The sequence below is a fragment of the Apteryx rowi genome, unplaced genomic scaffold, assembly GCF_003343035.1.
Source record: "Apteryx rowi isolate R43461 unplaced genomic scaffold, aptRow1 scaffold_605, whole genome shotgun sequence".
In the NCBI taxonomy this organism is placed as follows: Eukaryota; Metazoa; Chordata; class Aves; order Apterygiformes; family Apterygidae; genus Apteryx; species Apteryx rowi.
The window spans coordinates 417,216-434,711 of record NW_020450878.1 but is presented as its reverse complement, the minus strand read 5'-3'; positions in this window follow the sequence as shown (position 1 = coordinate 434,711).

Below are 17,496 nucleotides of genomic sequence, written 5' to 3'. Positions count from 1 at the left end.
TACTGTATCCATAATAGTAGTACTGGGGAAGGGAAGCTGGAAGGGGAGACAGCAGGGAGAGGAGAGAGAGAGAGAGAGAAGAACTAAACTGAAAATAATTGATCTTGCAATATAGATGGCTTTTAACTGTCCTAGCAACAAGGTTTAATTACCTTATTAAATTAATTAAATCTGGGGATTTTTGTGCTTTTTTTTCTTTTTAATATCCAACAGAAGTCAGAAATTCTACAGTACAGGGTGAGTAATTTTCTTTTGGAATTCACTGCCTTTACTTTATTTCTACCAAAAAACATGTAGAACCTTGAAGATAAAAATACTTAGCTATGCATTATAGGATGATGGGTAAAGAGCAAATCCTCTACCCAGAAGAATTTATGACTTAAACTGATAAACAGAGAAACCACTGTAATCTATATTTCACTAGTACAAAAATCAGGAAAATGCAAAATTCAGTGATTTGCCAAAAGTTATACAGAAAATTGCGACAAATTGAGTTCAACTCAAATTCTTCTATCTCCTATTCTTTAGAAAGATATGAACCTTCCCTTCTGACAGGAAAAGTGTCTACCAGGATTTCTATTTTCCCATCTGCAGTACTGGACATAGACTCAGGCTTCTTTGATTATAGGCACTTATGTGGGTACACCCTAAATGATAATCCAATGCACAGTCACTTGATTATTCCTTTTTACATATATACTAAACAGCATTAAGGTAAATACCATACACAGAGTTCACAGAAATTATTTGTACAAAAATGGTCAGAAATGGAGAAATATTTAGTAATAGCGGAATCTTCTAGTCAACACCAACCTTTACTCAAGTGGCAATATTTCTAGATGATGAATAATTGCAGAAATATACACAGAGCATATATACCTTTGAGAATTTTTGACTTCTTATGTGTTTTTGTCTGTTTAGCCAATATTTATTCTTCCCCTACCATTTTTTTTTAATCTATTAAAAGATATCAAACCGAAAGCAGTCAGGTATTTTTTTCAAAGCTTTCTTTTATTAGCAAAATTTCCAAGACATTTTTGATCTAAAGCAAATGTTAATGTATGACCTTCTGCAGTGGCAGTTTTAGATCATGAGGGGACAAATATTTTAAGATACACCTGGTAACTTTCATCTATCACTCATAAGTGTGCTTCAAAAGCAACAGTGAGATGATACTATGTCCATCTTTGATGACATTCCTGGAAGAGTAAGGTATAACTCAGAGCTGAGTAAGGGCAACAGAACAGAACCTGCACTGAATGATTTTCTAATTACACAAAAATTTACTGGTAATTTTGCCACAATTCCAAGAGAATCACATGACACATTAACACCACCTGCATGCATTTAATGCTGCAATTTATATCTCATGAATTAAAAACCTTCTTAAACTACTCTTGAACTAATGGAGCACTCTTCTGTAGCAAGATGTCTATTCTTGTTAAATTAACAGGAAATGCTCCATGTTTACTGTCCATGTTTACAATCATTTGAATGGAGTATTTTCTTTAGAAATAGCTATTTATATTACTTGCTTATTCTTTAAGAGGAACATGTATACAAAAGCATTCTAAAGTGGGAAATAATAGAAAAGTGGTATTTATTGTCTTTGCACATGAATGTACGAGAAAGTTGTGCATGCCTGGAAAACTCAGCAGCCTTGCTGCAGCTGTAGGAAAGGTGACATCCTGTAGGGTTTTCTTGGTCCTGCTTTTCCAAGGGGAGGCTGGGAACATTTTCACAGCACTCTGCAGTTCCCATCTGGTCCACATATCCAGCTGCCTTCCATAACTAAATTGAGGCTGTGGAGGCAGGAGGAAAGACCAGATGATATCTTCAGACTCTGGAGCTCAGCAGCAGTCAAAAATTCATCAGTTTAGACACAATTGATAAGACTGAATATGACTGAAATAATAGTGAGTTAACTTAGCTTGCTGATTTGTTTTTTGGTTTTTTTTTTTGCTTTCCCCCAAAGTAGATGTATATCCCAGAAAGAGCAATCCTATATAGCTAAAATAATGTATTTTCCTTCACTTTTAAACAAGAACTAATCAGTCGCTGTTCAATGAAATCCTTATCAGAGATTAAGGTATCTGTCACTGGTCTGAAGTTTTCAGTCTTTTATTCAGTGGTCATTGATCTCTACTAATTTTACTGATACTTAGTGATTTTTTAAATGGGATTTGCTAATTTTTTAATAGGATTACTTACGGATGTAAGAACTATGCCTAGACATTAGGTTTACATGTGTAAAAATGATCTTTGGAACTTATGACAAATTGCCAGACAAGCCTTTAGTCCTGTACTATTGCACATGTAGAACACTGATGCATTAATAATGCAAACAAAACTCAATTTAAAAAAGCTACCATACATACGGCAGATTCTTAAGATCTCCATTTCAGACTAGGAACACTTTTTACACAGTACTTTATATTCACTGAACTCAAAGGAACTGCTCTTGCAAGTAATGTGATACCATTAGCCCTTTTTAATTTAAGCAGCAGCTTTCTTTTAGAAAAAGACTCTTTCTAAAAGCAGTTAGAAACATTCCTGTATTAGAAGTACGGTATTATTTGAACTGTATACTACTTCACATATTTTCTGAAGCAGTATTTTAGTGTATCCCGGGTTAGAACTTGAAGTTCTGTATGGAATGAAAATATAGACAACAGCTACTTTGTTTTAATTGTTATCCTAATAACAAGTAATAAATAATATTGGAAAGTTAAAAAGAATGGTTGATTTCACTCCTTAAAGGAGGGCAACTTTTACAGTTACCCTTCTCCAGTTTCTAAATATATTTGAATTATATATTTTCCGGTGCCAGTTCCAAAGTATGTGGTACCATCTTAAAGATGGCATTTTTCTGAAATTGTGTTACATTATGATCCAGTCCTGCCTGTGTTAAATTCAATGTAAAGTTATCACCGTTTTCAATTAAATGATTGTTGTTCCTCTAAATTAGATGGATTCTTCTTTCCATCCTGCCATTTCCCTAGCAGGTCATTTGGGAACCAACGGGTATAACTTCCCTGTTTCTTGAAGGATGCACTGCTACAGTGCAAACCAGATACACAAACATTAATGAAAAGAACTGGGAAAGCTCCTTTCAGGCAATGTGTTATGCTGTGTTTGCTTTCTCTTCTAAGGGAAGCTGACACAGTGATTTGCTTGAGTATTGAACCAAGAAATGGCACTCTACTGCCATAGAACATTAATTGTTTGTGTCCCTGGATGAATCTTCTGCTCTGTGACATTTTGGACTATGTCAGATTCTTCCAATCTGCTTTGGAAGAGTTTTCTCGGGCTTGGCTACGAATATACCAAAATTACCCACCTGATTTCTTAAGGGTACTGTTGTCATTTAAATGGATAATTCACAGTGTAAGCTTCCTTGAACTTTAATATCCTGAAGTAATTATAATAGATAATGGTGACACACAGGCTTCAACTGGGAACCAGAACAGTTCAAAGAATACTCTTCAAAGAAAGACACTAATCTTTAACAGGGATTGATAAAAATACTTTTTCTTAAACTTTTAAATATACAATGCAATAATATAAAGAACAATGTGTTGTGGATAGGTCATAGAAAGTGCATGTCATGCAATGACACAAAATGTTTGTAGCTGGTAACTGTGCTGTTTCAAAATGAGAAACAAAAGTAAATGTAAGGTGAAAGTATATAAAGTAAAAATAGAGATTATTAAATATATTAATAAAGCAGAAAGGCTTTTCTGTAATTTTCATAGTTCCAGGAATGCCAGCATACAGGGCCCTCAGCAGGAACACTGGAGGAACAGTGACAGACTCTTAAACTAAATGAGGTAAAATTATCCCTGTCCACTACTTTACTTTCAAGCTAGTTCTTCTGGCTTTTTGCCCAAACCAAGCCTTGTCTCATTTCTTTATTCTTCCTCCAGTGTTTCCTGGACACCTATTTCTGTACTAATGAAGCTGGCATAAACTGTCAGTATGGCTATTCACACTTGCTAAACTGCCACTCTCATTCTTCTCTTATAATCTTTCTAATAGTTATCCTAGTCCTGTATTATAATGTATACCGTAGTCAGGCCTAATAAGTTAAAATCAAATGATAAGTCTACTATAGTAGTTTGTTATAGAAATTGCCTTCATCTCATGAAATATTGCATCTGCCAATAATTCTGTGATTCCTGTACACATCATGAATATCTTAATGAAACCTGTGTTGAGAAGGAATGACTACTATATTAGAAGAATCCATCATATTTTAGGCTATAACAAAAATAGAAAGATGTGAAACTTGAATTTCCTTTTTCTGGGTCGTCTGATAATACATTTGTTTTTCCTTATTTCAGTTTTTCTTTTGTTTCATCTTTTAAAGACATTTAAACATTTTTCAAAGTATTTGTAGGATACTTTTTCAAATGCAAGTAAAACAGGATCTCTCCATAAACTTTAACCAATTAAAAGGAAATTAAACAAAGTAACTTCTTAACCTTCAAAAACTATCATCTCAGATAACTAAGAGCCTTCAAATCTAATAAACATCTGACAAACTCAGTCTATGAATGATTTTTTTTAAGCCTTGTGCATGGTGGCATTACAGCACACTGTAGCTAAGATGGGAGACTGTCCACATCCCTTTTCCTTTGAACAACTTCTGTCATCACCACTTCAGCAACTAGCTGGAAGGAGAGATGGCTTTCTCTGGGGTATCATTCTTGTACCACTATAACTAGTAGCAATACACATCCTTGAGCTGAGAGTACCTGATGGCACTGCTTGGTACTGTCCACTCAGCTGTGCTGCATCAACCTAGATATCCATCTCTCTTAACAACAGAGCTTTGTCCTTTAGGAATGAAGTAGGAACATGGTGTTCAGAGATTTAAGAGCTGCCTGAGACCTTCAAAGATCATCCACAACCCCCAAAGCAAAATGAACTACGCTTAAGAAAGAAGTTTATTTAAATAGCTCTTAAACCCCATGAAATCTCCTCAGGCAAAATTTTCCAGTACTTCATTGCTCTCACTAATACAAAATACTTTCCAAATACTTAAATTTGAGTCCATTATTTATTCATCATCCTGTTTCTCACTGCAGAACATTTCTAAATAGCTGGAAATAAATATCACTTCTTCTCATTTTTTTTCTCTAAATTACCCTATTCCCCCAGTCCTGCATTCTTTTATCATAGGCCATGTTGTCTGAACTCTGATCATTCTCTCTGTTCTTTAATTTTTGCACAACCTCTCTTAAAGTGAGGTTAATTCTGGGAACAGTTCTCCAGCAGAAGCCCTACTAGTGCCAAGTAGAAGGAAAATACATTTTAATGTTGTATAATGGTCACATTCCTGTCTAAATAATTCAATATTGTTTGCTTTTTTTCCTTTTGCAACAATACAATGCTATTGGCTCATGGACAACTTCTCATCAACCGGTGCATTCTCATCTATTAGATGACTACATAGCTAAATGTTCCCCAACCTATATTGTCTGGTAGATTATTCTTGTTCTAGCAAAGTACTTCTTGCTCATCCCTGTTACATACTAGACTATTTTAATAGATCATGCCATTAAATTAAGATTACTATGAATTCTAATCTTTCCCTAAGATGTACTTCCTTCATCATTTCTGCAATTTTAATAAGAGTACTCCCTATTCCATCCTCCAAAATGTTGACGAAAACAGTACAGAGCAGGAGTCGCTGAAGATTAGTGGATACATTCTTCAATATTGATATGTCCCATTGACAATTACCTCTTAAACATGTTTTTGCAACAAAGTTTGCATATACTCTAATATTTTCATCTGAACATCATTTTCCTAACTTGATCCTAAGAGCAGGAGATGCAATCAAAAGCCATGCTAAAACCAAGATATACAAAAATCTGCTGCTCTATCTTAAAGGCCTGTTACAATGTCAGAGAAAGAAATTATACTACTTCTATGCAATTTGGTCTTGATAAATCCATGTTGGCCATTACTCAACTCCCCATATTAGCTATATTACCTTTTAAATTCTTACAGGTTGGTTATTTTTGTGCTTTTCTGAGTCCTCCTTTCATTTATCTTTTTCTTAATTCTGATCAAGTCATTTTTGAATAACGCTGTTATTTTTTTCTATCCTTTGCTGAGTGTACTTTCTTTATACTTCTGCTCATCTATTTTTGTCCCCACATTCATCCTTACTGACCTATCCACAGCCAGGATGCTTTCTTGTATTTGGTATCAATTAAGAGTTTTCAAGTTAATCAAGTTGCAATTGTCCTTGGCATTATTTCTTCAGAGAACTCCAGCTTCTAACATCTGGTTCCTTTAGCCTGTCCCTGTAACAGATGTTGCCTCCTGAATCTACACATGATAAACATCAGCACATTCCAAAAACTTTCTGAACTGTCTGGATGGGGTCCGTATCATCCTATCATCCTACTTTATCTTTTGTATAGACATCTGCATCCAAGATTGTCATTTAAAGATCTCTTTTTGTCAGTGGAAAGCAACAGACCTTTCAAAGTCACAATTTCTCAGACCTCAGCACCTTGTCGACTAGCACCTCTGTTGACTAGAATGGTAGCCAGTTTAGGATTATTCTGATTTTCATCTCCAGGACTCTCACCATGATAGTGTCCATGTTCTTTTCACTTTTAATTCCCAGCAGTATCAAAAGGGCTTTGAAAACTTACAGGAAATTTATTCTTCTTTGTAATCTGGATTTCACAGCACATGTAAACATCACTGACATTTAAGAATATTTTCCTGCGTCTTCCTTAGTCTCCTTCTTGCCTTTTCTGTGCAAGCCATAACCTTCAATATTAATGCTGTGTCACATCCCACAAGCTTTTATCAAGTAAATGTCAATTAAAGCAGAATGTTGCTCATAAAGTAAAACATCCAGTTCCTCCTATATTACCTAAGATGTTTGGTGGAGCAACCCACCATTCTCTTTTCTGTCCCTCTTCTGACCTTATGGTAAATACCTCTATTTCTGACAAAATATAGTCTTTTGTCAAGGGCAGAATAGTTCATGCCTATCTATCTGATGGGTTTTGTGAACCTGTTTCAATAAATCAGCAAGTTGGTGTGAGACAGAAATGCAGTCCCTCCTTGTGCCATGGGGTTTATGGAACATTATCCCATGGTCAAGGCAGCTGAAGATCTGCTGGAAGCACCATCTGCTCACTCATGTATTTATCTCCATGTCACATCTGTCCCTGAGCCTTGACCTTTGATCAGCAGAATTGACAAAAATGCCACCTGAGCTCCTGACCCCTTCACCACCCCCATTCCCAGAGCCTTATAGTAGCTTTTAATTTGCGTAAGCATCTTCCCAAAAGTATTATTAACACCCTCATGGAACATTAGCATGGGGTAGTTTTCAGTGGGTTGGATGAGCCTTGGCAACATTTCAGTAACACCAAGGATCTGGGTTCCTGGGAGGCAGCACGTCTCCCAGAATGTCAAGTCTTGTCAACAGATGGGTCCCACTGTCACTCTCATCACCACTGTCATTGACAGATCTTATACTCTTGTCACAAAACTGGTGTTACTTGATGTTTTTCATACAACCTCATCCTTTAAATTAGCTAACTTCATGAGAATTTCACGTTCTTCTCTTCCAGCCCTCCCCTCCCACACACACACATCCTTACTGTCATTCTTGTAAAATTATAACTTTTCTGTTTACAGAGAAAAACTCAAAAACAGAAGTCCTGACTGGCAAGAAACCAGAATGTAAATTAAAATGAAACAAAACAAAACAAAGCACATATTTTTTCTTTTTAGACAAGCCTATGATTTTTCAAGCATATTCAAGTTTGGTAATTCCAGGGATCATTTTGCTAACCACAATTAAAAGTACGGTAGAATAAAAGAATACAAACTCATCCATCCTTAGGGGCAAGTGGTTAAAGAGAAGATAAACGTCTTTAGTAATAAGCTTTTGCCTTAACTAAACCTCTGACTGCATTCTTGAAATACTTCCTGAAACTGTACTTTTGTAAACAGTGAATTTTTACAGTGGAATTAATCAACTTACACAGAGTGCAGGGATCTATCCCATAGACAAAGTCATACTTATGATACAGTTTAAGGAATACCTAATATAACATCAAATCAACCTTCTTCTGACATAATGATTAGCTCCTATGAGGATTTATATTTCTCTTTATTTAAGTCTATAATAAGAAAGGAGTTGGGGATAATAAAATGTTAAGGAAACTCTCTGAAATTAATTTGGAAGTAAAAACATTTTATGGTGCAAATAGTATTGTCATTATGTAAAGAAATTCTGATCATCTTTATCAAAATTTACTAATATTTTGTCATTTTCAAATCCTTGATGGCAGAAATTGACTTATTTTGAAGGAAACTAAATAAGAGAAACAATCAGCTGGAATGCAGCTTTTTAAAAGATATTTCATAGTTTGCTCCTTGAAATGTCTGGGAGGAAGAAACAAGATCCCAAAAACTGGAGAAAGGAAACTTCATGCAAATTTGTGAAGGACAAATCATTTCATAACAAATGCAATGAGAAATGAGATAATATTGCTGGATCATCTATATAAAAATTAATAGTGATGTTGTTCTTTAAAACAAACAAAAGATTGATTCCAATCTGAATGGTATATTATGCCCAAGCAGGCAAGCCTTTTATCACAAAATACTCAGTGCTCAAGAAAAGAAAAAAAACTTTGAAAAGTTAGCACTGAAACAAGCAGTGCAGCTTTGAGACTGAGGAACACATAACAGATTGTTTTATAATTGGACTTTAAAAAAAGCACATTACAGCTAATAATTGAATTTATTCTTAAATGAGCAATATGGAAGCATGACTGTCCAGCTCAGGAAAAATTCAAGATTTCCAGTGAAGAAGTAGGATAATATTGGTTCAAGAACAAGTAAAGGGAAAATCAAGGAAGCCCATAAAAATGCTTTTAGAGGGATGGATTTCCTTTGAAAGAAATGTGGCTGTTAGGGACAAAGCAGAACACAGGATGGAGGAGAGTTGCTCAGAAAACAGAAGTATATACACAACGTGTAAATGAAAAGTCAGAAGGCTTGTCTGTCAAAGAGAAGGACTTAGAGAGATCACCCAATCAACAATAAGTGCTTCATACACCCTAGGATCTATTTTCAAAGTCAACAAGGATGAGCAAGCTAGGCTTGTTAATCTCAAATCTTGCAGTACTACTGTTAAATTTAAAATGGATTTAAGGGTAGAGGTAACTGATTTGTAAAGAGATTTTACAAGAGATGATCCTTGGTACCAGATGGAGCAGTTGCGGATACTGCTAAATAGCCCTGGGGGGCAGATAAGTTGCCTTGTTTAGTTCAGAGTCTACCTTAGAGACAAAGGGAAGGGGTGTGCATTTGGCACACACCACATTAATGAGATTCTAATAAAATGCCTAGCTAAATCGCAACCATTGAGAAGGGGTGTAAAAACAAGTGGGAGCAGCTTGAGTTTGGCAATAATGGCCTCAAATCCATTTAGAATTTTTTGAAAGAAGAGACCTTATTTTATGCATTTTGCTTAGGCATTTTTGCCATTTGTGTTGCTCCTATGAAAGGAAGATCTACAGAACATAGCAAATAAGAAAGTAGTAGGCGTTATTAAACTGACAATATGTGGTGTGTCCTTACAGCACTTATGCTAGTCATCACTTAGCTAAGCCATAAATACATTTTTAACTACATGTGTTAAGGGTGCTAAGAATGAATATGATGCTAAGAACCAAATGCAGTATTCCAAGATGTCCAGTCCCATCAGAATGGTACAACAAAAGGCTTCCCAAAATTGCACAGGCTTTTTCGATTTCCATGACACATTAGAAATGTATTTCATTAACTGATGGGATAGAATTTGCAAAAATGTTCTCTCTCCAATCAGTTTCTGGCCGATTTACTCACTTCTTCATTTTACTGTTTTTCTATCAGTTCTAAAAATGGCCAAGTGATATACAAAATAAAAATGAGAATTTTTGTATCATTTTATTTAACCTTTTTCACTGTTGACCGCATTAAAATGCTTCCTATACCCGTATATGTATTTCTTTTTAATAGTTTTCTCCCAATAGTGGCTTACCAAATTATCCATTTTCAATTTCATGTATCTGTTCATTTAAGGGGAAGCTAAGAATTCCCCTACCATGGGAAAGTTTACTGGGAGAATGATACGGCGCAGGTTGCCAGAGGCCAGAAAAAGCTTTCTTTGTTGATCTTTACATCATGCTGGTTCCAAGGCAGTGGCATAGCTATTGAATTTGTTGGCAGGCTAACTATACCTGGGCCCACAGAGCAGCCAAGATGCACAGCAAAGAGATGTGCAGGGAGACCAGCATTCACATCTGGCCTCCTTTCATTCCTGGCACCAGGCCTCTGGTGAGTTATACTTGCCGATCTTTATTTATCCTTTCCTTCAAAAGTCTTTAAGAAATTCCATAATTTTCTTCTCTTATCTGTGACTATGGGTTCACTTAAGGGTGACCCCTTGCTTGTTTCTGAGTTGTCATGAAGTAACTATTTAAGAAGAGCCATATTTACTTGATCTATAAGTATTTCAATACTTCCACATTTAAGATGATTGTAACATATGCTTCACAATCTCTGGAAATGGCTTGCTTTCAACTGGAATGCAGCAAGTCATTCATTTAGACTTGTCTTTAGAATACAAAGACAACCTATTATTTCAGAAGTCTAAGCTTCATAAAACTTCAAAGTCACTGTTGCTAGAGCTCTGCTTTAAGTTGCTAAGGCCAGAGCTTGTGGCTCTCTCCTTGAAGGCTCCTTCCTCCACCCAACTCAAGAGCTACAGCCTCTTTATACACAGTGCCAGGGTTTGCCCTAGCTCACAGTGTCTTGATTTACTCAGCTTGCTTTTCCTATGATCTAACACATCCTCCCTCCTTTCAGCAACAGCGCTTGAGAGAGTGATGAAACCCACACAGCTCTCCCCCCTGAGCTAGATGATGTTTGTGGGTTATCATGTGAGATGGGGTAGACCCCAAACCAGCAGATGTGAGGACTACCAAACTCTGAGACCTGCAGAGGAGGGCCTGCCTAGGGCATCTCAGTGTGAATCTGTCTGAGTAGGTAACCCACTAGAAAAAGGGCAGAGAAGGAACAACAACACACATGTTCACAGGAGTGGCAAAACAGGGACAGCTATTTGAGCTCAGAGGTGTACTCCCACACAGGTCCAAATCCCGTATCTCAAAGCTTTGCTCAGACATGCTTCATCTTGGAGGAGCTGAGGAGTTCCATGCACGGTTTGTGCCAGCAGTACACACAAAACCCTTTCAGAGCAGTGGCCAATGTTAGACCCAGCTGGTATCCCAGCCAATTTTACACTGAGGTCCCAGAGTTTTAGTTCTGCTTCTGCAGATGTCTGGGTTAACAGGGCAAATCAAGGTATTTCTATGAGTAAGCCTTCCACAAGCCAAAGTTCAATAGAATCAGGTCTACGTGGACTCAAAAGTTCTTAATTAAAATCACAGAATCACAGAACGATTGAGGTAGGAAGGGACCTTGAAAGATCATCTAGTCCAACCCCCTGCTCAAGCAGGATCACCTAGAACATGAAGCTCTGTGTGCCAGTCTTGTTTGCACCAGGAGTACCTTTTCCCACACTCACCTAGTCTCCTCAGAAAGGTTGTTTACCAGAGATGTAAGCCCCCTCTCTCCCCTGCTCACCTCCCCTTGCTGCAGACACATGAACTCAGGACCCTTCCAGTTCAACGGCAGGGGCATCTTCCCCCAATAGGCATGGCTTTCCATACCATTTACTCCTTCACTTGTCCAGGCTTGTGAAACCAATTACACTCCCTCTCTTCCAGCTCAGAGACTGTCCCTCAGTATCAGTGGGCACCTTTTTGTTGAATCCTTTCTTCCCCAGTCACCCTACCCTGCTGTGCTGGGAGCCTTGCCTTTCCACAGCATTTTCATAAGGCACCCATTTCCTTCCACCCCCAGGCAGCCTCCCTCGCTCTGTGCCATCCCTGAGCACAGGGGTTTCAACTTCTGCTTCACCTGCAGAGCCAGCCAGTTGTCAGGCCCTCTTGGCCCACAGCCTCATCCACCCACTCGCAGCTCTCCCAGAGCTGTCAGTTGTCTCCTCAGAAGCTCATACTCTGTTAAGAGTAAGGTGTTACCTGATCAGGAAGGACTAATAGTTTGGGCAGCTGTGGCAAAGACTCAAACCAACAATCCATAGCATACAAGAGAGGGAGTACAACTGGGCCACAACCATTGTCGATAATTTGTTTATATGCTAAGTGGCCTTGCAAATCCTAATTCATGTCTCAATTTACAAGCTTAGCAAGCAATATGAATTTGTCTATAAATCTGGCTGAACACCTTCCTTATTTCTCAAGGCTTGTAAGGTAATGTATAATAAAATAAAAATACATTGGGAAGCTGCAGGTTTTTCTGCTAGCTTTGGATTTCCCAAGGCCAGCGTAAGAAGAGTTTCATCCCAAATCTAATAACTGAGGATAAAAGAATCCATAAGCTTCTCACTTCAACGGAATATTTTTCAATTTCTTTGTAAATTGATAGGCCCATCATGCAATTGAAATTGTTTATGCCATGTGGTTTTCCATATGCTACTTTGTTGATAGCAAAGATGGGTCACGCCCTGCCTTACTATTGTTTCACAACTAATTAGTAAGAGAGGATGGGGAATCTCCATCCTTGGTGATATTCGAAACATGAAAGGGCAAGGCCCTGAGCAACCTATTATCTATGAATGATAGCATGCAATAAATTATTCTAGAGATTTAGAGATTAGCTGAGATAAGAGAACAAGTTTCCTAGATAAAATCTGACAACAGTTACCAAAAGCATACTATGTTATTCTAATCATGGCTTCCCAATAACTGTACATACAGCTTCTAAAAGGTAGTTTTCTAGGAAGAGTGTTGCCAGCAGGTCGAGGGAGGTGATCCTCCCCCTCTAGTCAGCCCTGGTGAGGCCCCATCTGGAGTACTGCGTCCAGTTCTGGGCTCCCCAGTACAAGAGGGATGTGGCACTGCTGGAGCAAGTCCAGCGAAGGGCTACAAAGATGATTAGGGGACTGGAGCATCTGTCATATGAGGAAAGGCTGAGAGAGCTGGGCCTGCTCAGCCTGGAGAGGAGAAGGCTGAGAGGGGATCTTACTAATGTGTACAAATATCTKAAGGGAGGGTGTCAAGAGGATGGAGCCAGACTCTTTTCAGTGGTGCCCAGCGACAGGACGCGAGGCAACRGGCACAAACTGAAACACAGACRSTTCCATCTGAACATGAGGAAAAACTTCTTCACTGTGAGGGTGACAGAGCACTGGAACAGGTTGCCCAGAGAGGTGGTGGAGTCTCCTTCTCTGGAGACATTCAAAACACGCCTGGATGCGATTCTGTACAACGTGTTCTAGGAGACCCAGCTTGTGCAGGGGGGTTGGACTAGATGATCTCCAGAGGTCCCTTCCAACCTCGACCATTTTGTGATTCTGTGATTCTGCAGGGAAAGCTTGAATTTCAGCAAGTGAGAGAATCCTAAACTGAAGCGTTCAATCAATTGAATTACACTGCTTTGTATGAGTTTTCTGCTGAGTGATTCTGAGGATGATATTAGGTAAAAAGTAATTTTTCTGAAATGAATAATAGGGTTCAATTCTTGTTATAGGTCCCAAATATTTTATAAAGCTACTTACAAAATTTACAAAACATGGGATTGTCTTAGAGAATTTATTAAAGGATTGTCTTAGAGAATTTATTAAAGGATTGAGTACATGTTATTAATGACTGGGAATAAAACCTATAAAAATAATTTAGTCTGTGTCAGATCTCTGCTTTTTGATATTATCCAGACACAGAAGTGCATGCTGCTCCTTCTGCATCTCTCTCCAGACTGCTGGTATTCATCCACATCTCATGTTTTGCAGATGATCTAAGATCAGTTTGCTCTCCAAGTGATGTAGACAACTAACCTGAACATAAGTTATCATTTTAGCAGCATTTACTAACCCACAAACATGGCTGATACCTATCAGTTTAATGTGCTTCTACATGCTTGCTACAATTTGCTGTGGCTAGCAAGCCTGTTGTTTAAATTGACAGTAAGGTTTCCTATCCCCCAAAACTGTATTAGGTACATAACAAATTCAGTGAGATTCAGCAGCAGATATATTTTACAGCAAGAATAAAATTACTTTGCTGACAAGGGACACTTTATTGAAAGTGGTTCTAAATACATGAATGTAGATATATTATTTTAATGACTTTATTTTCTTTTATTGGAAAGGTAACACAAACCTAAATCTTCATAGCAATTAGCAGCATAGAGAAAAGAAATACAATTCGAATATCTCATGTATGCCAAGATAAACAGATGAGACGAGATCTGAAACTGAATATGCAATAAAAACAATGAACAAAGTGATCCTTTATAAAAGAAAATAACGTGAACAAATTCAGAAAAAACAATTGAGAAAAATTAATACAACCTTCAGATAAAAGAAAAAAAATAGGGATCATTCACTGGTGCATCATTATAGCTTTTAAGCTACTGTATTACTGTGGTAACTCTGCAACTTGTGAAGCATTTAGCCAAATTAATAGAATAATTTGTGATAAGTGGTATTATAAAAAAATCTCTGCATTCCACTCAAAGCAAGAAGATTGCATATGAATCTTAGTTGTCTTCAGTATGATTCAATAAACACCAGACAAAAAGAATAGCTACCAAAGGGGTTCTGTGAGAACCACTGGCAACCACCAACACCTTTGTACAGTTTGTGTGTGTGTGTGTGTGTGTGTGTGCGTGCGCACATGTGCACATTGCACTCTTATGAATTACAATCTAATTGATTTGGCTTGTAGATATGGTCACTGAAAATCTGAAATACTGACATTTTAAGCAAGTATTGCAGTAAATCTCATGAAAGAAATTTAAAAGATTATTTTGAATGTTTGCAGATAGCTGTTAAGAATGGAAACTGGATGCCTGCAAAGAAAAAAAAAATCAGTCTCTTTGTGCCACCTATTGTTCTTCTGTCCCCAGTCTTCCTTCCTTTACCTTTCATTTAGATAGAAATGATAGAGGCAAAAGTGGAGCCTATCACTCTGCATCTAATAACTATGCAGTTAAATCAGGCAACATTTTCTAAATAAAATTTTTAAAGTATGAAGTGTGTTGGCTAATGCTTAATACTAACCATCCAACCCAGAGTTAAGCATTGACAATTATGAACATAATCCAAATATATTACCGAACAATTTGTAAGAAGGACAAACTAGCCCTCTTTGGTATACAATATATTTGCATATATATATAAAGGAATATTTGTTGTTAACATATTCCCTTAACTCTCCTGAAGAATGATAGCCCAATATTTCTAAAGTTGATCTGCTTTTGAGAAGAAAGAGACCTCCTATATGAAGCTTACTATTAACTACATGAATAAATCATCACGGGGGAGGGACTGGGTACAGCAAGCATTCATAAATTCTTTAGATTCTGAGCCACATGGCAGTCTCTATAAATGTTTATAGCAAGGTTTATATTAAACATCAGTTGTAATCTATGCTCCTACCCGCACCTTCAGTAGAAGCAGGAAGGCTATCATCAAACGTGATCCAGATGGGGACAGAGCAATTCACTTCTGTTGAACCACATCCCTTTCAAATCAGCAGGAGTCTCTCACGTTGGCTGTCCTTCAAAGCTAATGTTCTCAGAGTTCTCCCAGTGGTTTCTTTTCCCTTTTCAGGTGCTGCATTGTCATTGATGGGCTAACAGCCAGTTTTTTGGCTCAAGGCCTTCCTCAAGGAGGTTGGCATTTAGCCAGATGATGACAATACAACACCTGTAAGAAGGCAACAGAAGTATAGAGGGTTTTTGTACTGTTAAGAACTTTCATTGCATTAAATGAATTTTTCACTAACTGGAATCTTAGGATTCTCAAGTGCATTCCAGTTTTAGATGCACTTATACAAGCCAAAAAAAACAAAGCCAAAATGATCAATACTGTTTGATATATAGCAAATTTGCTTTATTTCATATGGTTCGCATTATCCAGTCATTGTTTCTTTTAATCCAATGTTGAATAGAACATTTATTTGAGGTTATGGAAGGAAAAAATGAATGGATATTTTGAATTATATTGTATAGAACAGTTGATTTATTTACTATCACAAATTAGCTATCCATGGTGACATATCAGGCAAATTCTTGTAAGGGTTTACCTTACCATAATAAGGGTCTTGTAAGGGTTTACCATAATGGGACATTCCATTAGCATAGTCCAACTTGGAAAGAAATTTAAGTATATGGGTCTTTCTAAACATTATCCATTTGTGTAAAAGGAAAAACAAGCCCCTCCCCCCCCAAAAGTTAGTATTACAGAAAGCAAAAAAGGGAAATTCTGAAGTTTATGTAGTCATTCAAGTTAAAAAAATCTAAATGTTTATTAGGCAAGTCAAGGGTAAGTAAAAGGCACACCCATTCTGAAATATTTTTAAGAGACTTACTAAAAATATTGCTTCTGAGAATGACCACACAACTATGACAATTTTAAACAGTTAAATGCTTGCAGTAAGATAGGTATTTGTATTTATTAAAAATATATCTTTTAAATCCTGGACCATAAAATAGAAAGTCCTCTAAATCTGGTGTCTACATGGATTTCACCATGATTCTCAACCATGACAATCTTGACTTGCAAGATCAGGCCATTGACATAAATCTAGTAGCATTTTAATTATTTTAAATTAGTATTAAAAAGGGTGAACAAAACTTCACTATGAGCTATTCCATTACAACAGGAAAAGGGAAGGCAGGTGCTTGAGTCTGATTTTTCACTTCAAGAATTGCCTTTCAACATAAAAGAATAAAATGATATCTAAATTTAGTTTAGGATTATTTTGATCACTTCCTAAAGAAAACAAAATGATGTAAAAACAGTGAGGAAAAATGGTATAATTTATACACAATGAGATGTAGATGTAGCCAAGGTACTTGGCATGACACTGATTCTGCTTAGATGATGCTAAGTCTCCAACTTAAGAAAAATAAACAAACTCTGTATGCAGGAGATAATGTAGCAGGACTTCAATGCAGGATAGTTTATTACCTAAACAGTATGTACAAATTCTAAACATGAAAATAATGAGTAACAGAAATCAGACTCTTTACATTTACTTTTTTTTTTACAAAATGTTTTTACAAGAAGTGTATTTTTTTCTCTAAATAACAGGACAAACACATACAAGATCAATCTTTTTGTATTACATACATAAATAAATATTGACTTTAAATGATTGTTATAGGAACATAATTTCTACAGCCAGATTGGATAACAGATAAGCATTTCTGTTACCTCTACTACAATATAATTACGTAAAAAGGAAAAATTTTACATATAGACCTCTTTAATTACTTTGTAAATTGTACCTTACTAATATATTCAGTAGAGGTAAGACAGTCGTTACATTTCATGCCCACAACTGAACAATGAGTTTTGGCATGCAAAAC